A 21,338-nucleotide genomic window follows, 5' to 3' on the forward strand; every position below is an offset into this window, starting at 1 on the left:
TCCATATATTTTTCTTTCTTTTTGTTTTTGGTTTTAGACATCGCCAAATGAATGGATTTTCACTGTTAATAAATTTAAATCATATAGAAGGGGTTATTGAGAATTTCTCATCTTTCTACTGCCAAATCAAACCCCCTCCAACCCCAAGCCACTATTATTAGCAACCACTATTATTAGTGTGGTGTATTCAGTCCTTTTTCTATGTATTATCACACACAAACACACATCTACACATACAGCACACATACACAGTTTCAATATTTTTTTTTATTTTTTTTACAGTAATGATGAAAACATACTAAGCATATTATCCTTCGGCTTGCTTTCTACAAAATATGTTAATGACCTTTCCTTATCAATAGAGAGAGATTCACATAAATATTTTTTTAACAATTATGTATTACTTTACTATATATCCATTTCTATACTAGTGGTCACCTAAATAAATGCCAATTTTTCATTATTTTAAGCAATACTGCAATTATATATACAAAACTATGCATACATTCGATTGGTAATAATACAAATACTTTGGACATAAAGTATATGCAAATATTAATTTTGAACTAAACATCAAACTTATTCTAAGAAAACATTTTATCATTACATACTTCTACCAGCAATTAATAACACGTTTTTATACATTTATTAAACCTATGGAAGGCCCTAAAAAAGATATTATCCTTCAAACCATATTGTAAATTTCCATTGTAAGAAAGGAGTAAAAGTTATATGTCTTTTTCCTATATAGAACTTGAAGCCTTGTCTTTGTGTTTTGCTAAATATTTTTAGTTGCTAGCACTTACATGGCAGTTAATCGATGGAAACATTTGTAAAATCAGTTGTTCAACTCCTGTTATTTCAAAATAAACCATCTTACTGCTAAGACAATTACTATATTTATATTTTACAATTATTTGCCAAAGAACAAGGGCCAGAGGTTTGAATAAATGTTTAAGTTGACAGAGTATCAAAACAAATATATAGCTTACCAGCCTTTGCTTCTTAATAAAAACAAAACATGTAGTTAACACTCTGTGGGACATGTTATATTAGGAAAATCTCTGACAGCACAATGTCATATGATTAAGGGAATGCTTTTTTTGCATGTTATTTCTACAAATGTCAGAAAATATCCTGCTTCCCCCCCTTCTTCTTTAGACACTAATTGACTAAAGGAAATCGTTTCTGACAAGTGCTATAAATAATGCAAGGCGTTATCAAACTAGCTAAGGCACAGTAGAACTCTGGTGAACTCATGTAGGCCCAGACACATTTCCCAGTGTGGTAATTTCTCCTGAGGCCAGAGGGCCTCTTGCCCTGGACTGGAGTGTTCTGAAGTGGAAGGCATTATTTCCAGTCTAAAAAACTGAGGTAGGTATATAGTCTTGTACGATTTTGCGAAGGGGCATGTGTCCCATTAGAAAACAAAACACTCTCCCCTCCTTTTAGCCTCCTCAAACTCTTTCTCAGTTATTAAATAACAGTTCACAGAATAAAGAGGAACCTGAAACTGGATTTTCAAAACACTTAAGATGGTTGGTTGGCAAAATGTGGGCATTTCTAATGTTTTTATTCTCTTTTTGACAATGTGCTTTTACCATGTTGTCAGAGTATAAATACAGTCACAACTTCTCAGGAGATAAGTGCAAGATTCTATTCCTAGGATTATGTACTTTCCAAAAGAGTGTATGTACTGAATGCACTTTGAACAAACTAATATGGCAACGTGAGGTTTGGTTCCTCTGCCAAACAGAAGAAAAAAAAAAGAAGATCCCTTAAGTATTTTAATCACCCATAAGGTTCTGTGCATTCTAGAAAAGCAGTAACACATGAGGAGATCTGAAAAGCTGACTACATCCTTCTAATGAGACAGTGATTAAAGCTGTATGTGCTTCTACCAGCATCATATCCACTTAAAAACCAATGACCGGCTTTCCATGGCAAATCACACTGCGTCAGTAACTGGCTAATAAACTCCAGTAACTGCCAACAGTTTATTAACAGCAACACTTTCTGTTCTGTCTGGGAAATTAAAGATTCAGTTAGATCCTCAAACTCTCTGTATCGGTCACCCAGGGGTGACTTAAAAACACATATTCCTGGGACCTACCTTAGACCTACTAAGGGTGAAGAAGACCAGTAATCTACATTTTAAGCAAACTCCCCAGGCTACCCTTAATCTCATTAAATTCTGGCAATCATAATCAACTAAAGTTAAAAGACTACTTCCACCAGAAATTGTTTAATGCATTCCTACCCAGTAATTTCCCAGAATATCTGCCCTGAAATGATGGCTTATTTGAGATTTGCTGACATGCTTTTTGATCATATTCTATTAACTACTTTAGAAAATCAACATGCCTGCAAAATGTTATGCAAAGTTTTGTTCTATTCATTTTTTTCAGTGTCATAACTGAAGGTTTATTTTTAAATATTTCATTATTTTCAGATCATTGGTAACTAGAAACTTGTATGCAAGGGTGATTTTATATCAGAGTAAATAAAAGACTTTTATACACAAGTCACAGATGTCTGTCCTTCTCTCAACAGAATGACCTCTGAGGTTACACCACCAAATGGACCAATTTTGTATCATTTCCTTTTAGATTCTGCTTATAAGGGACTGTTACATTCATTTTTTTAAATATTATTTTAAATCAGGCACCATACATGCTCCTCCACATCATCTAAGATACTACTCATATCATCCTACTATGTCGCAAACCTCTTACGTTTCAGTTCTGCTCAAGAGTTCACACTATATAAAAGCTACTTAATCTGTAAAAAAATAAAAAGTCCCCCAGTATATCTGAAAGAGTATATTGAATAAATTAAAAAAGTAATCACTTGGTAATCTTAAAACTTCCCATATCTTTCTGTCATTAAAATGTCAAATATGTATATACATAAACAAATATATACATATATACACAAATATATAAAATAAATAGAGACAGTGATATTTAGGCTCCACAGAGTAAAATTATTTTGCAAAAAGGAAAAACAATTAAGCATTTAATTACTACAATCTGATAAAATAAAAATAAGAAATAAAATGTATGTATGGGAGTGTAGATATGCATGTATGTTTGTATGTATGTATGTGTGTGTGTGTGTGTGTGTGTGTGTCCAAAGAATAAAGAGAAACTTTATCTAGGAATTAGTCAAATCATGCTCTTCATATATAACTAATACCTGGCTCTTTATTTAAATTCAAGTAAAACCTCTGTATTAAAGTTAACAGAGGGAAAAAGACTTAAATAAGACTTTAAGCTTCCTTCAACAAAACTACAAACTATGTTTCTTCATTAATAACTCCTGGAGAGATTAACTTCTTGAGAAGTTGGCCTGTGCTACATTTCTTCTTGATTTAATATAATATCTGCAAGATGTTCATCTTGTTCTTTAATAAAAAGTTTTGACTGGAGAAGCCACTTAGAAAAATTTACTTTTCCCCCAGAACTCATACATTCTATTATTACTCAACAATAGCAGATAATATTTGATTCACTAGTATACAATTTACTTTCATCTACATTTTGCTATTTGTTCCCCATGACTCTAAAGGATGGTTACAGTATCTTGTTTATTTGGGAACAAATAAATTAAGGCTGGCATGGTTAAGTGACTGACTCACTCAAGCCTCCTAAGCTAACTGAACAGAACAATCCGGATCCAAAATCAGGTCTTCTGATTTAAAACTTAAAATTCCAATCACAACACATGCTGGCAATTTAATACCTATCTTCGTAGAAGTGACAACAACCTTAAATACAATAGAAGCCAAAAAAAAAAAAAAAAAAAAAAACCAGAGAGATTGGGTGTAGAGTTGGGTATGGTAAAGTGGCCATGACTACATCCTTAGTGATTTGCTCTGAGAGGTAAGTGAAGGAGCAAGCCCTGTGTGTAGTCTGAAGGAGATAAGATGGCCCCCTTCACAGAGCCGCTGATAAGATGGCCCCCTTCACAGAGCCGAGAGAGAAATGCTCTTTTCCTTGTATGTCCATGGGGTATACACTGGACACTAATATGTATACTCAGAAATGTGAGAATTACACACTAACTCTTATCAGTTTCTTCTTAGGACTGCTACTTAGTATTAATCTAGTAATTAACACATTGTTGTTTAGTTGCTAAGTCAGGTCCAGCTCTTTTGCAATCCCGTGGAGATCCAACCAGTCCATTCTGAAGGAGATCAGCCCTGGGATTTCTTTGGAAGGAATGATGCTAAAGCTGAAACTCCAGTACTTTGACTACCTCATGCGAAGAGTTGGCTCATTGGAAAAGACTCTGATGCTGGGAGGCATTGGGGGCAGGAGGAAAAGGGGATGACAGAGGATGAGATGGCTGTATGGCATCACTGACCCGATCGACGTGAGTTTGAGTGAACTCTGGGAGTTGGTGATGGGCAGGGAGGCCTGGCGTGCTGCGATTCATAGGGCTGCAAAAAGTCGGACACGACTGAGCAACTGAACTGAACTGAACTGGACTATAGCCTGCCAGACTTCTCTGTCCATGGGAATTCTCCAGGCAAGAATACTGGAGCGGACTGCCATGCTCTCTTCCCGGGATCTTCCCAACCCAGGAATCGAACCCAGGGCTCCCACATTACAAGCAGATTCTTAACTGTCTGAGCTACCTGGGAAGCCCAAGGATACTGAAGTTCTCCAGAGGAACTTCCTGCCCCAGGAACTGAACCAAAGTCTCCTGCATTGCAGGTGGATTCTTTACCTCTGAGCCACCAGGGAAGCCCAATTGATACATTACTACTACTGCTAAGTCACTTCAGTCGTGTCCCACTCTGTGCGACCCCACAGACGGCAGCCCACCAAGCTCCCCCGTCCCTGGGATTCTCCAAGCAAGAACACTGGAGTGGGCTGCCATTTCCTTCTCCAATGTATGAAAGTGAAAAGTGAAAGTGAAGTCGCTCAGTCGTGTCCGACTCTTGGCGACCCCATGGACTGCAGCCTACCAGGCTCCTCTGTCCATGGGATTTTCCAGGCAAGAGTACTGGAGTGGGGTGCCATTGCCTTCTCCAAATTAATACATTACAGGGTTCTAAATACTCAGTAAATGATTGAAAGATGAGTTATTAAGGAAAAGGCTCTTTGGGCATGATTTTATTTTCATCTGTCTGCTTTCTGGGCAAGAACAGCATACCTTTCCTTCAGAGCTTTCGAGGACTTAAGTCTATTAACAGAAGTCTTCTGCATAAGGAAAAAGGAAGACTGCTCTGAAAGCAACACAACTGAATATATGCAAAGCAAGTATGCTTACAGGAAGACTGATCTGTATCAGCCACTAAAATAGTGTTTGAAAAGCAGTGAAGGAGATGGAATAACTGTCTGAAACACTTCTAAGCAATGCAGAAGCAGATTTTTTGACAGCTGTTAAAACGGTAGAAAAGTATACTAGGGAGAAAGCATTGAAGGTCTGAAATGGCGTAAGTGATACTTCTCTTTACATCTAACAAAGCTGTTCTCTAGTAATTAGTTACCTTACGGCACACACACAGAAAAGGTATATATTAAGTTGTTTTCTAATAAGAAAATCCAAAATCAAAACAACTTTAAAAATTACAGTCTCAGCTCCACTGCCTCAAAATTATCTCCTTTGACAAAAACTGCAGGTATCTACTCCTCTAATAGTACTCTTTTTTAGTTCTCTTTCTTTCTTCTCTACTATCCTAGGGAAAAAAAATGTTTTCTTTAAAGAAATCCAAATATAACCAACATACACAATAACCTTACTAAATAAATAAATATATTAAGGATAAACAATACATAGGTGAAACAGTATATACACACTGATTATATTAAACAGTTTATGGATGATCCCGTATATGTAGCCTAGATCTAGTGCGACTATATTCATCCAACTTTCAAGAGTTTATTGCTTTACTGGGGACATAAAATTAATACACAAACAACTGCACATAAGAAAGAAAGTGCTGAGAGATAACAATAAGGCTTGGTGATTAAAAGAGAGTCAGGGGTGGTTTCTTGATGGATAAGACATCTAAAATGGGCCTCGAAGGATGGGTTTCATTTGTTTCGATACAAAAACGAATGGCACTCCAGGCTGCAGGAATACAAGGAACAAGGCTGGGACAGGAGAAAGCACAGAAGATGAACGCTGGAAGAACTGGTCGGTGTGGAGCACCATGTGCAATGGGGCTGGCAGGAGATAATGTTGGAATCTGGGGCTGGAACCAAACCAGTAAGGGCCTTGAAGGCCAGAATGAAGAATTCAGCCTTCATTTCTTAATTATTTGGAATCCATCCATTCCAAGATTTCACTCAAGGGCAGAGTCAGAATATTTAACTAAATACCCTAAGGGCTAAGAATAAGACTGTACATGGGATATAAAGAGATCTTAACAAATAAACTTGGGATTTTTCTACTTCCTAAAGCTTTCGCTTTAGTCTCCAGAAAGCCAAGAGATAAATTCAGTTCTCAATTTCATCTCAAGTATTTGTTTCATTTCTTTTCCTTCTGATTTGTCTTTTTCATAGTCCAATTTGATGTGTGCTTATCATAGTAAGGCAACTAACATCCTGTTTTTTTTGATGGAGTCCACATTACACATAAATAAAATTATTTTAACAAATGCCTGGTATCAGGTAAAGCTGTAGATGCAACACTTAAAAAGTTTTACAGAAGAGAAATCAGAACCCTCCCATCAAGTAAAGCTTGTTCCTCTGTAAATATTTCAATGATAAATGGCCACAGCAAATTAGAATACCCAGTTTTTGCAGTTGACAACAATTCTAAAATCTACAGCTGTTGAGTTCAGCAACCTATCTTCCTGCCTGGCTGTCCAGTTTGACCTTCCCTGTGAATCAGTGTTTCTACTATGATGCCAAAATGACCTTCTGAAACTTACAAGGCTTCCAAGGCTGCAGATATTTTCAGCTGTATCAGCCCTGGCTGTCACAACATTCTGCATGATATTAAGTGGCAAAACTGGAGCCTCCTGTACTAGCCTGACCTTTTAAACTCTACAATATTATGCTGCCACTCAAAATTGAGTTTTCCTTGTCTTCTTACTTTGTGATGTTACTTCTCTTGCTTACTTGGAAAGCAGTCATTCTAAGCATAAAATGGCACCTTCCTTACATGAAAACAGAACACTTTACTTACTCACAGGAAACCTAACACTGACAGAGGCTTTAAAATAAATATTTACTGCCATCTACAAATAATACTTTTAGTTACAGAAAAGATTATTTAATTCCATAAACAAGATTATTTAAATTCTGTGGCAACAAGAAATATAATAATACGTCATTATTCCTGCAATGGCCAATTTGAAATTTGAGAGATGTCTAAATTTTATAATTGCACTTTTATAACTGCATCTGTTTATGTTAACCATTATGTATTCAATGCCTAGCGCAGTGCCTAAAACTTAAAGAATCCAAATTAATATTTAAGTGCATGTTGCAGAATCTGAATGTTTAATTACAATTCATTTATCACAGAACTATTGAACTGAAATATAGGTGCTAATTTTCTTGCCAAAAAATTAGTATATTAGCATAGAATATTTATCTTAAAAAATATGCCCGAGAATTCCTGGTACATGAAGGGAAAATATTTTTAAAATCCATTAATGCCAGGTCATTTACCAACAGAAAATTGTTACTGTGCAAACAGGATAAAGTCTAACACCAGGAGGGGAAAAAAGCAATAGAAATCAATTCACTAAGACAGAGGGACTAAGATTCTTAATAACAATATCTATCAATTATATGATCTCAAACCTTAACAACTATTAGTAATAATAAATTTAGATTTACACATGTGTGTTAGAGTATCTTTTCTTTTGTCTTTGGCATACTGTATTTTCACAAATCCTACTTATAATCAGTGCAAAGAACCACACAACGATGTTGTATGGTTGCTATTGTTCAGTTGCTAAGTCACACCTGATTCGTTGTGACCCCATGGACTGCAGCACGCCAGGCTTCCCTGTCCTCCACTATCACCTGGAGTTTGCTCAAGTTCATATCCATTGAGCTGGTGATGGTATATAACTGTCTCATCCTCTGCCACTCTTTTCTTTTGCCTTTAATCAAATATACTTCAGAACAAACTTGGTGACCCTATTGGTGAATGCATCCCTTAGTTTCATGAATTTGTTTCATTTTCAGCTATAACCTATGGACTACTTACTTCATAGTCCTTTATGAAATATACATGTAAATAGGATATAGCATATGTGTCTGTACACATCACACACTCACAGACATATTCTAATTACTCTGCTAGAGATCTTTACACGTTCATGCATTGGAGAAGGAAATGGCAACCCACTCCAGTGTTCTTGCCTGGAGAATCCCAGGGACGGGGGAGCCTGCTGGGCTGCCATCTATAGGGTTGCACAGAGTCAGACACGACTGAAGCGACTTAGCAGCAGCAGCAGCAGAGATGCGGGAAAGTGAGAAAAGTTCAACCGAAATCTCCAAGTGAATAACCATTCTCAGTGAAATGTTTATTTTAATGTTGGTAACAGATTTCTATTTTTAAATGATGGGAGAAATAAACTGAACTACCCTAATGCCTTCAATAATGTAGTTGACTAAATTATAAGAGCATTTGTAACACTGTTCTATGGACTCAAGACACTTCTCAAACTGTGCCACTGCAAGCCATCCACAGGATCAATTGGCAGACTGCTATGTCATTCAGAAGTGACACCTGAAACTCACAGGTGGTAATGATTTTGAGTCTAAAAGTAGATTTTGCTGATCTTGGCAAGTGCTGGAGCAGAGGGTATTAGGTGTGAGTAGAACTAATACTGAGCGAGCCACCCTGGCAGATTAGGCCATTCGATACTGCCCTCCTTTCCAAGCCAGGGAAACGTCAGAGTCCACTCCCTGGTCTCTGCCGTTTTATGACCACAATGATTCAAAACCCGCCTTTCACATCCTGCCTCCTTCAGGAAGTCTCTGCAGAACTAACCTGGACTGGGCCTCAAGTGTACACTGCCATGAGTGCTTGTTGACTCAAGTTGTGCCATCTTGATGGAAACAGACAGACCAATAGCAGAACTGGGCTGAGAGCTCAGTACACACAGTACCTTACTACATGGCCCCTGAGCAAATTATGTGACCTGAGCCTTGCTGAGCCTCCATTTCTCACCTGTGAACCAGAGACAGCCAGCCATGCATAAATCTCACAGTGCTGTGTTAACAACTTCGTATAGTCACATAAGTAAAATGAGTAAGTGCCTACAAAATAAGAAGCTATTTTTATAATTATTAGAACTGCTGAAGGTCTGGTCTTTTGTAGTTCTTGTTGTGTTTTCATTATTTTGCAATGGATGGAGCTTTTCCTCTGGGCCATAAACTTCAGAAAAGCAGAACCCGTATCTCTAATTTCTCTCAAAAATTTCAGCCAAAAATCTTATCATGAAGCTTTTTCGGCAGGGGACTTTAAATAAATGTTTATGATTGCAAATGAAGAATGGCAAGCAACAGAATAAAAATCCTGGTTTCTCACCTAGAACACAGAATAAATCCTGGAAACAAGTAACAAACACTTCACAGCTGAATGGGGCCTTCTAGAACCCATGCACAGTTGCACTTTCACCACTGGAGAGTTGGGAAGCTAGCCTACAAAATACAGCTTTATTTTCTGCACACAAAGAAAAGCCAAAGGGAAGAGTCTCATATATCTAAAACCTTCTGTCACTAAAGTTAAATTAGTTAACACCTAAAGCATATCTCTCTCTTAAGGATTTTTTTTTTTTCTGTTAACACAAAAGTTTCAGTCTCTGAAACCTGAAGGTCAATACTGAGTGTCTTCATCTCCTAATCAGGAGTTAGTATGAAGAAGCTTCAGATGAATTATATGTCCCCACCTTTCTATAAAAATGCCGACATCTGAAATAAATTAATCTCTTCTGTCTGGTCATCTGTCTACCATACATCTGGGTCACGCTTATTTATCAAATACTTAGACAGAAAAATAGCTTAAGTACTGAATCATGTAATTTTAACAAATTATGATTTGATTTTTTTGTCTTCTATTTAATATACAAAGTATGTAAAGAGTTAATGTGTCTACTGGATGGTTTTAGGCAAATTCCACACTCTGCCCACAAGCAGCCTATTCTTGGCTCCTCCATGCCCACTGTGTTTTGCCCGCACATTACTTGTGAATATTTTCATCACTACACTGAAACTACTCTGAGAAGAGGACATACCTTACTCACGCCTTTATCCTCTGATAGGTGGATAAAGCATGAGAGGTGGTACATGTACAACTACACTCAGTAAATAGTTTCTAATATAAGTGCTTTCCTTTGAGGCCAAAAGCAAGAGCATGAGTTCTTTCATGTTCCTTCTCTGAACAATACATAATTTTATTTGGTGTATGTTCAAAATAGCTCATGAAGAGAGGAATTTTTTAGTAAGAGACTAGCTCCAAGACAACAAGTCTTCAATTAATCGTTTATCTTTTTTTAGTATCATAAGCTCTGCCACATAGGGACAGAGAGAGCAGATTATTGTGTGAAGATGATGCAACATGAAAGCATAAAATGCCCATCTTGTTGTTTAGTCACTAAGTTATGTCCGACTCTTTGGGACCCCGTGGACTGCAGCACACCAGGCTTCCCTGTTCTTCACTATCTCCTGAAGTTTGCTCAAACTCATGTCTAGTGAGTCGGTGATGCCATCCAACCATCTCATCCTGCCATCCCCTTCTTCTCCTGCCCTCAATCATTCCCAGCATCAGGGTCTTTTCCAATGAGTTGGATCTTCTCATCAGGTGGCCCAAGTATTAGAGTTTCAGCTTGATAAACAAATTTAGCATGTACTCTGGAGCTAGGCCTATCACTTCTTGGTGAAAATTTTATGGCATCATGTTACTGGTGTGAAAGTACATTATCTCTGCAAAGCTTCCTCTGGGAGGATCCCAGATGGCCCAAATGCAATGTTATAATGGGTCACACTACTGCATGCCTTTACCATATCTGCTAAAGACAGGAGGCCTGATGTGTTTTGCTTTGCTTTGGTTTTTACAAACCTAAAAAGCAATGATTACAAACAATTGGGCAAACTCTACGCCATGTGTATTAATAATCCAATGTCAAAGCAAAAGAACAAAATGTATTAGCCAGCCTTTTAAATTAAATTTATACCTTCCTGAGTCATGTCAATTCTATGGGTGAAGTTTCAAATTACTGTATCATAACTATATCACATTCATTCTCAGCAGAATCATAAAGGGGAGACGGAATGCTATCTCAGAAGTGTAGAAATACCTGGCTTCATTTCAACTACTCATCAGGCTGTGTGAATTCTGGCATGTAAGTTAATCTCTCTGAGCCTCAGTTTCCTCAACTCTATCAGGAGGATGGTGGTTCCTAGCAAACAAGTCCGTTCCCTAACTGTGCAGCACTGTGAGCAGGTTCTTTTCTGCAAAGACCACCTCATATACAGAAGATGCTCGAATATGGAAGCTAGCCTCATTCTCTTCATACTTTTTCCCTCCATTTTCTGAAAAGATTGCTTAAGCTTACCCTGGGTCAGGTGCTCTCCTCCACAGAGGGGGTAGCGGTTCTACACCCTAAACACTCATTTCCGCAAAGACTTCCCCCTTTTCATTTCCTCCTTTGGTATTCAATTGTACGGTGTCAATACTGACTGCACTGTTAACTTCTCATGTCTTTCTCCCCAACTCAATTATATGTCAGACAAGAATAAAACCTATGTACTTCTCCTTTGGGACCTTCTCTCCTGACCTACTATAATCCTTTACTTCTAATAGGTGCTCAGCAAATGTTTGTTAATTGATTATTTTTCAGAACATAAAGAATGAGTTCCCTATATTGCCTTATTATCAACATAGAAAAATAGCCTTTTAAGTGAAAAAGACCTCAGCACAGAGTAAACTTTAATCCATTACTGAGAAACAGACACAACAGTCTCTATATTAACTGCTTCCAAAACAATATTTACTTTAAAAACCCAGTCCTCAAACCATTAATATATTTCTCTGGGAGAGTCATTTCCCATGTGCAATTTTCAGTAAATGTGGTCCTTCTGAAAGAATTGTGCAGAATTCAATTTTTTTTTCAATAATCTCCACTATTGTTCTGGCTATTTCTAATTAATTTTCAGAAAGGTCCTGTTCGGAAATACCTCAGAGAGGTTCCACAGCTGGGTTAAAGATCTGCTTGTATTCCCAGTTGTTCACTTTTGCTGTGCTCATCTAATCTTTCAAAGTCTTCTGGATGGGGCATGTAATACCAATTATTTAAGACCAATTGCCTTATTTGAATGCCACTAAGTTGACAATGCAGTTTTCCTGAACTTTTTGAGCAATGAAATTCAAATAACAGCTCAAAATAATTTGGAGTAAATTTAATAGTTAAGATTGGCCCATGAGTTGGGAAGGCAAAGAAGAATTTCTAATCTTAGTACTATTTAATCATATTTACTTTGAAATGAACATTTTCTAAGCATTATCTAATAATTCAACAAAAATAGATTTTTACCAGATCTTTATAGCACACAGCCAAAACCAGATGGGGCAAAAAAAAAGTCTAATAATAGAAAAAGACACATTCTAAGTGTAGTTTTCACATAACACTAAAAGGCATATAAACAAAAGGCAAAATGGAAACACCGTTAACATTATTTTCTCTAGCTCTACATGTTGTATTTAAAGACATATACAGTGCAATTTAAAAATTATTTTCCGCGGACATAGACTATCTAAATAAATTAAGTGATAAGTATTTATAAATGGAATCTTTTTCTTGGAAACTCTTGATTTCATGAGAATTTCTCTATGTATATTAAATACAGTCATTGCTCTGACATGCTCAACTTAAACTCTTAAGCCACTTACTTGTAAAAAGCACATAAATGCCTTATATAAAAAAGCCTACGAGTACTCCTGTAAAGCTTTCTATTCTGTTTGAAATATAACTATCCTCCCAACTCCAGGTAACTACTAACTCAATGCAACTGCTTATTTATTTCCGTATGTAAATCATTTTGTTTATAAGGGTGTCTGATTATTGAGGATCTTTATTTCCAGGAAAGAGAGTATCATTGATACCTTCCCTAAAATAGCAAGGTCTGAGAAGTATAAATGTCAGCCACATTGAGCACATTGCAAACTTGTTTTATCATGTATCTATCTGCCACCTGGTTTATCACTGGGGATCATTTACACCCATGTTCTGCATGAACTTTAAAGGGACCAGACCTGCCTAGCCTTCAATAAGACATTTCCCAGCAAACAACAACATACCCCTAAGATGAAATGACGGTTACTTTAGAATGACCAATTTGGGATAAAGAATTTAAATACCATTCTTTAATTGATTGGATCCTGTGTTTTAAAGGAGCTTGACACAGAAATGAACTGTTTTCAAGAATGTAACAGGTATCTTCCACCTAACCAAGTTACAGTCCCGGATAAAATATAATTTTAAGTGTTTTTCTCTGATGTTTTAAAATATAGTTCTTTATATGAAAAGAGCTCACAAGGAACAGTATGATGAACAGGAATGACATTTACAAAGTTTTAAATAAGGGATTTTGGATGAAAAGTTTTAAAAATTCTTACTATACTCTTTAAATCATCTTTAATATCTCCCATCACCTTTAATATCTCCCATCACCTTTAATATCCACATCTAATTAGTTGCTACATCCTGTGGACCTGAAGCCTGTGACTTTTTCCCCAGAACACATGTCCCTTCATTACCTTGTTACTGTCCTTTTCCAGTCCCTCATCTCTAGCCAACAATTTCCATTTCATCCTATGTATGTCCTACTCTCCTCTAAAAAATGTCACTAAAACACAACACCTGTACATTACTTGCTAAAGCAAATGTCTCCTAATGTTCCCACTGTGCCCTGAACTTCCTACCTGTCCCCTACTGTCCTCCAGAGTGGAGCCCCAAACTCCCTTTCTCCACTGATTCCTTATTTCTTCTACCCTATCACCTGCCCCTCCCCAGACCCTTTATCTCTCTCCTCTTAACTTCCTATCCATTCTTCCGGAATCTCCTCAAATGCTGTAGCAAGAGTTACTCTTGTGGATTATTCCAAATGTCTACAGTCTCAATCTCCTATCAGTACCCAAGTATCTTTTTAAATTTTGTTTTTATTCTTTCACAACTCTAGAACTGGACTACCTTGGTTCAACTCCCTGTTGTGCCACTTCTTTGTTAAGAAACCACAGGCAATTAATTTTGTGCCTCAGTTTCCCCTGTGAAACTGAGATAGCATCCATCTCATAGGGTTGTTCTGAGGAGTATGTAAATTAACTCATACACCTTACCCTGGCACAAAGTAAGTAGTCCAAGATGTTAGTGATCGTTGTTAAAGCTATTATCCTCATCACCATTCTTTGTAATGATGGCAAGCAAGACCAAAAAAAAAAAAAAAAAAGGTTAAAAATATGGAATCGGAGTTAAAAAAAAAAAAAGTCTCACAACTCTGAAAATGACAAAAAGTGTTTAGCAGTCATGCTGGTCACCTTTAAAAGTCAAAAGGGGCATTTTACATCTGTCACAAAGATTAAATGAGATATTTTGTAAAGAAATGTATAGCAAATGGCACTTATATTATTAACTATTATTTATATGCTCATAATTGTACAGATGTAGAAATTAAACAACAGAAAGAGTAAATGTTTTTTTCCAGTCCACATACCTAGTCACATCTGGTTTGGTAAAATAAAATCCATACACTGAGATTTTTGTGCCCCATCTCCCAAGTCTATTACTCCTTTTAAGATATAGACAAAGTGTAATAAATATATAAAAATATAATAACTTGTAAATGATAATAATAATATCAATATCACCTCTTGTATTTATAAAGTGCGTCACTTTTCAAAACATGTACCCCCAAGTGGGCTCTGCACTGCAACAAACACTGGACTTTCAAAACAAATGTAGACACAGTGCTCACAGACACTGATATATCATTTCATAGGATGGCTTTTTTAAACTAAAATTTAGTAAACAGAAATATCAGTGAGGGAGTCGGTGTTAGGAGAACACTGAGTTGCAAAGTCACTTAATGGTTCAGAGCTTTTTCCACCAACTTTCCCCCTCAGCAGGCCATCTGCCTTCCTATTCTATCTGTGGTCACCTTGATTATCACCATCCCATCCCAGACTATCTTTCTACTAGGATAAGGGGAGCCATCCACATAGAGTGCTAAAAGGTCATTGCGAAGGTAATTCTCTTCTCGTAGTCAGATAAGACAGAAACAAATAAAATGTTAACCTATCATTATTACTATGATCAACAACGCTGATAAACAGATTGCTGGATATTTGACTTGATTAAATTTTAAATTTTCTGGATACAATAAGCGGTGAATAGTTTTTAAGTTTTAAGTTCAAGAAGTATCCTTAATGATGTTCTAAATATGAATATGGACTTCTTAATGCCTCATTTGGCATTCTTGTTATTTATCCTGCTTTTGACATGTTTTGACTATTAAACTGTAAAGTCTTTCACCATTTCGATTTCCTCACACTCCCACTGCATATACTATTGTTACCACACTTTTTCCAATTTTCTAGAAGAGTCTATTCAGTTATAATCACTGTAGACAAATGTTAGTAAGGAGGAATTTTGAGTACAGTAAGTATACACAATGTTACCATGTCTTCCACAACCACATACTTAAAATATTTATGAACTACTTTTAAAAACCCACAAAATTGTATTCACAATTGTGACACTTCTACCAGTGCCTGAAATCATCATCTATATCTTGTTTTTATTTCTTCACTTTCCTATTCAATGTCACATTAAATTGGATACTCTGGCTGTCTCTGATTAAAATCTCCTTGCTAATATGTATTTCCCTCATTGCTTCATTCAGTATAAAACATTCTCTTTCCCTAAATGAAATCACTTTTTTGGTACATTTTAGTAATATTTTCACTGCTTAACTTTAATATACAGATTTTTTTTTTTTTAGCAAATGACCTTGTAACTATCAGTTTACTTTTAACCTAGATTTTCAACCTAGCTTTTCCCTTGAAGAAATTTTCTATGTACTGTTTACCCTGGTTACCCACTGTGGTTTTCTGATACATTTGTAATTATTTGGTAGCTTCAAAAGCTGGTACTTTATGGTATTTAACAGTAGTGCTAATGCCAAAGCTATCAATATTTTACTATAGGACATCTGAAAAATATGTATTTCTACCAGCAAAATGAACTGAACAAATGAACTAGTATATGTATGAAAATCATGCCTAGATATTAAATATAAACACATGATAATATGGAAACATCACTGAATAGATATAGTTAATGCTGCTTTAACAGAATAATATTTCTATAATATCAAAAAATGAAGAATATTTTTTGTTTTCCACTATTTATGCATTAGAACTGTTATATTTATTACATGTATTGGTCAGAGCTTTCCTTATCTCAACTTCCATACAATGTTACCTAGCCACCGTTTATGAAATACTGGTTTGCACTTTACAGTTATTTTCAAAACTCTTAACTTCCCTGACAAGACTGCCACCTCTTTGAGGACAAGATGCATCTTGATTAAGTTTGGTAGAGCTCACTGAACCTAGCTTGCTATTTTTGCCACAACATATATTTTCCCATGAATCAACTTTACAAAACATCTCAAATCAGCATGTAATGTTTATTTCACATGATTAAGTGTGTTCCCACAATCCAAGAATCTTGTTAGCTCTTTAAAACAAGTTCACTCGTAATTATATGAACTATGAATTAAATAATAGTTCAACTATTTTAAAAGTGGAAAATATAGTAAAGGTCCAGTATCAAGACAGATTTTGTTAAGAATCCTTTGGAGAAGAAATATCATTTTGTGAACTCAGCTAGAGAGGGACTGGAATGGAGTTGATACACATGGACATAGCCTTTGGATTACATAGTATTTACTATAATCCTTTTTAATAACATTATGTTACTTAATATCGAGATTTGAATAAATTGGTGTTGCCTTGGGAACAGTTTTATATTCATATATATATACTCACACACAAATTGTACCCACACTTGATGGAACTATTTACCTTATTAGCTATTATTCACCTCTTTGGGTATTTAAAGATGCAACTCTCAATTTCTTAAAACAATTGTCCAAAGAAATGACAGATTTTCTTTTAGAGCATATGCACTATTTGAAGCATGACACTTATTTCAGAAACATCTTCACTTTTAAAAAAATAATTGATCACAGTGGGAATGTAATTTTCCACTCTATCCAATATGGCTACATTTCATCTTGAGGTTAATATATCCTGAATTCTAACAAAGGATCATCACAGAAACTGAGGCTAAGATCTCGAAAATAGTGGGAAAAGTATCAAATACATAATGCTCATATTGTAATATATATCCTTCAAAGGTTTTTCATTTTTATATATGTCATGGGCAGAGGTAATAAGATGCCTTTTAGAAAATATGAGTAGTTATTTGAAAGAAATGTAATGAAATCATTAAAAGACTAATAATAATACGCAGAAAGCTATTACCTCATTATTTGTTAAGGGTTTTCTCAAGGATATAGCTGTAATGTTTATATAAATGCATATTTTTTATAATATGAAAGCATGACATAAATCCCAAGTTCCCTACCTCAACTCTAAAAATATAAAATATGCCTAGAGACTTTTAGTGCCCTATGTCAATAGCTCTTATTAAATCCTCTGCTTTGCAATCAATAACTCTCCAAGCATTAGTGAATCTGCTCCATGACTCATCAGAAACGATCTACAAAGTTAACGGGGATCATTGTTCCCCAAAGGCTCCACATGCATTGACACTAATGGCAGTTATGCTTCTTGTGGTGGGAGACAGATTCAAGATTGGCACCAAGCAGGGAGGTAACTCTTCTGAGATTCTCCATAAAATCTGCCCCTTCTCCCCCAGCAAAGAAGAACCCATAGGCTCCAACCTGTCTCATAGATTTAGTTTTCTTCAAGTAAATAAAAGTATGCTTATGTTATATGGATTTTTTTTTTTCAGTTTAACACTCACTGTGTATGACAAAATGTACTTCAGTTATGAAAATATCTGAGAGGAATGTTTCCAGGACCTATGCCATTGTGCTTTGTTTACCAGTCAGATGCTTTCTCAAGAATGTGTTCAAATTATAAAGACAATGTCTCCGTGTATAGGAATTCTTCAAAGCCCAAAACATTACCAAAGAATTGTATTCTTACCTTTCCTAGTATTCAAAACAATGCCCACTTCCCTACAGGTGAAAGTCTTTCCTTCTTGTGAATTTATTAATCTTTGATTAACATACGGTCAGGAGTTGTTTGGATTTATTAGGTGTTTTTATTTTCTAAGGAAGGAAAGTCATAGCAAAGGAAAATATATATTAAGCATTTGAAGATAATTGCTATTTACTGAAAACTCTATTTTAAAATAAATTTCAGTGACTCGTTTGTGTTTGGTAACTTTGGGACAATGATAACTATAGAGTCTCTAAAATGTTCCTAACTAGCAATCATACTCTATTCTGGCCTTTGAGAGGTGTTAGGACTCATCCCCTAATTATAAGCCTTTTCTCTGCTATTACTACCTCACCATTAAATCTCTAAACTAAACAGTAGTTTTGAGGAAATAAAAATAGATGTTAGGTGGTGTGTTTTCTCAAATTTTAGTTACGATGGGTAAGAAAGATGAAGTATTCCTATGTATAATAAACTTTTTTAGCCTGTGAAAATAAAAATCTGTTTTATTGTGTTTTGTCCAGTAAATTCTATTAGGCTTTCTCCCAGAATACCGCTTTCTTGCTGTACTCTAGAATAGCTCTGTCCAATAGAAATACAATGCATGCCACATCTGTTATTGTAAGTTTCTAGTAGCCATATTTTTTTTTACTTTTTTTTTTTTTAACCACGCTGCAAAGCACATGGGATCCTAAGTCTCCTCACCAGGGATCAAACCCCCATGCCCTGCAGTGGAAGTACAGAGCCCTAACCCCTGGAACACCGGGAAAGTCCCAAGTGGCCATATTTTTAAAAAAGAAAATGAAAAGAAACAGGTAAAATTAATCTAACAACATATTCTACTGAAACTAATATATTCAAAATATTATCACTGTAATATATTATCACTATAAAAATATTACCAGGTATTTTACATTCTTTCTTTTGTATAAAGTGTTCAACATCCAGTTAGAACAAACTTCAATCCAGATAACCACATTTCAAAGGCTCAATAGTCACACGTGGCCAGTGGCTACGTATGGACAGCACGTTCTAGATTTCAAAAACATGAAGCTTTGTGGCCTAAAAGTTCACGTTTTAAAATTTTCCTATGTAACATCCTCTGTTATTGCTATTGCTGTTGGGATTCTCTATTGAGCCAAATATTTAAATGACTATATTTCATTTCCTTCATCTGCTTCCCTGACCTTCATATCTACTGGCCACTCTGACACCTCAGAGTACAAGAAACTCCAATCACCTATTCTTTTCAGCTTCTTCTAAGCAAGATCTGAGAGTCTCTTACCTCCGCATCTTCCCATCACCAAACAGAAAGCCAGAAGGTGCAGGAAAGCTATTCTGTTTCCATAAATAGATATATCAAATACAGGCCTAATGTATGGCGACAATGATAAATGCAAGGGCAATTTTTTTTGTTTACAAAAAAGATCGGAAATTTTATATAACAAAATAACACACTCATCTTCAGTCAGAAATACAATTTTACTCCCTTCCCACCCCCGTCCCAGGAGAAACTTTGGGATACTCTGTTCTTGTTCTGGAACAGAATCCAGTGTTTCATGTCATAGGAATTCTGTGCCCAGAGGAAGAACAGAATGTTGGAATAAAAATTTAATGAATTCAACTTGGAGCCTAAGTTTGCCCCAAATGTGGAAATGTAAACACAAGCAATAATATCTCAAAGCATAAAACACTTTGGAGTCTGCTGGCATGGCTGCATAAGAGTATCACACGAGATGTGTGTCTGCACACAAATTTTATCTTAGTTCCATGAGAAAAAAAAAATATTAAACCAGGCATATGTGAGGTTTTCTGAGTCTCTTCATCATAATAAAACCTGATTATTCTGTCTTAAGTGACACTGTAATTATAGATGGTTGAACAGGTTTTCTGGTGCTGACCCAACCTGTTCCTTAAAACACAAAAGGCCACTTTTGTGAGGAAACCCCCCATTAAATAAAACTAAAAGCTATGTCTATCTTTTGAAAGAAGGCCTAACAACACAGTAAATAATTAAAAAAAAAAAATTCACCCCCATGCAACACTGATGAAGATCAGAATGCTGGAGTCTTCCTAAAAAAACAGTTTTGAGCTGCAGTTGTCACCAAGTTTAAGAAAGCGAAAATACAAGTGACAACATTGTGCTTTCACTGCCTACAAAATAACTTTATTCAGTGTCTCTGGCTAGAGCACCGCATCAGAGCCATTCTAAGTATTGAGCTAAGCATTCCTAGGGTGAGTTTTACAGTCCTTGAACTTTCATTTTAACTTGTCTCAGTGATAATATTTTATCTCAACAGCAAGACAGGGAGAAACACCAACGCTCTCAGCAACCCAAAGAGATAACAGGGAGTGGATCACTTAGCCTGGTATAGAATAGTTATGTACTAAATACCCTCCGTGTATAAACAGACACTGTTCAAACCCAGGAGGGAGGAACACCGTGTCCACGGGTGTAGTATTTCAAAGCACATTGCGGAGGGCCTGCAAATCCAAAGGCATTAATTATGACTTCTCTCTCGGTGGATTAATTTGCTTAAGAAATTCCTCCGAGTATAGCAGAGTTTACCATCCATTTGCTCTGGGCTTGTGCCGGGGCTGGTAGATACACAAAGTAAAGGCAGCGCCAATAACCTTGCTGGCAGCTTCTTACTCAATCTTAATCCTAGGGAAGCACACTCCTCTGAAATACACCACAGAATCCTAGCAGCCGCATATTCCCCCCGGCCCGGGAGAGACTGAAAAACACAATTACTCTTCTAGCTCCACCACGCTAGTTGTAAAGTACTGTGAGACGGGCAAGCATAAACTCCACCATATACCTGCTCGCCTTACAGGCTCCGGAATCGAAGTATTCTCACATGACACATTACTACCAATAACAGATTCCGGCTCCGTTTAAAAAAGAGAGAGAGAAGGGGAGGGAGGGGACGCGCTACATATTTATCCTGCTTTTGTCTAAAAAAAAAAAGGAAAATCAGAACCCAAGTCTTAACTACTTTTCATTCTTTTCAACCTTTCATGAAAGCAATTCAATCAACCAACTGCGGCTCCACCCAGAGAGCGTCTATACTTACTTTTCTTACAGTTTTTGAGTGACGCACTAC

The 21,338-nt window shown here is 36.3% G+C and overlaps 1 protein-coding gene across 8 annotated transcripts in view; it reads right to left on the reverse strand.

The window, feature by feature from the left end:
- MBNL1 (muscleblind like splicing regulator 1) overlaps positions 1 to 21,338 on the reverse strand; it is a 189,481-nt gene that overhangs the window by 167,357 nt on the left and 786 nt on the right. The window lies entirely within an intron of this gene.

This window comes from Budorcas taxicolor, chromosome 1, assembly GCF_023091745.1.
Source record: "Budorcas taxicolor isolate Tak-1 chromosome 1, Takin1.1, whole genome shotgun sequence".
In the NCBI taxonomy this organism is placed as follows: domain Eukaryota; kingdom Metazoa; phylum Chordata; class Mammalia; order Artiodactyla; family Bovidae; genus Budorcas; species Budorcas taxicolor.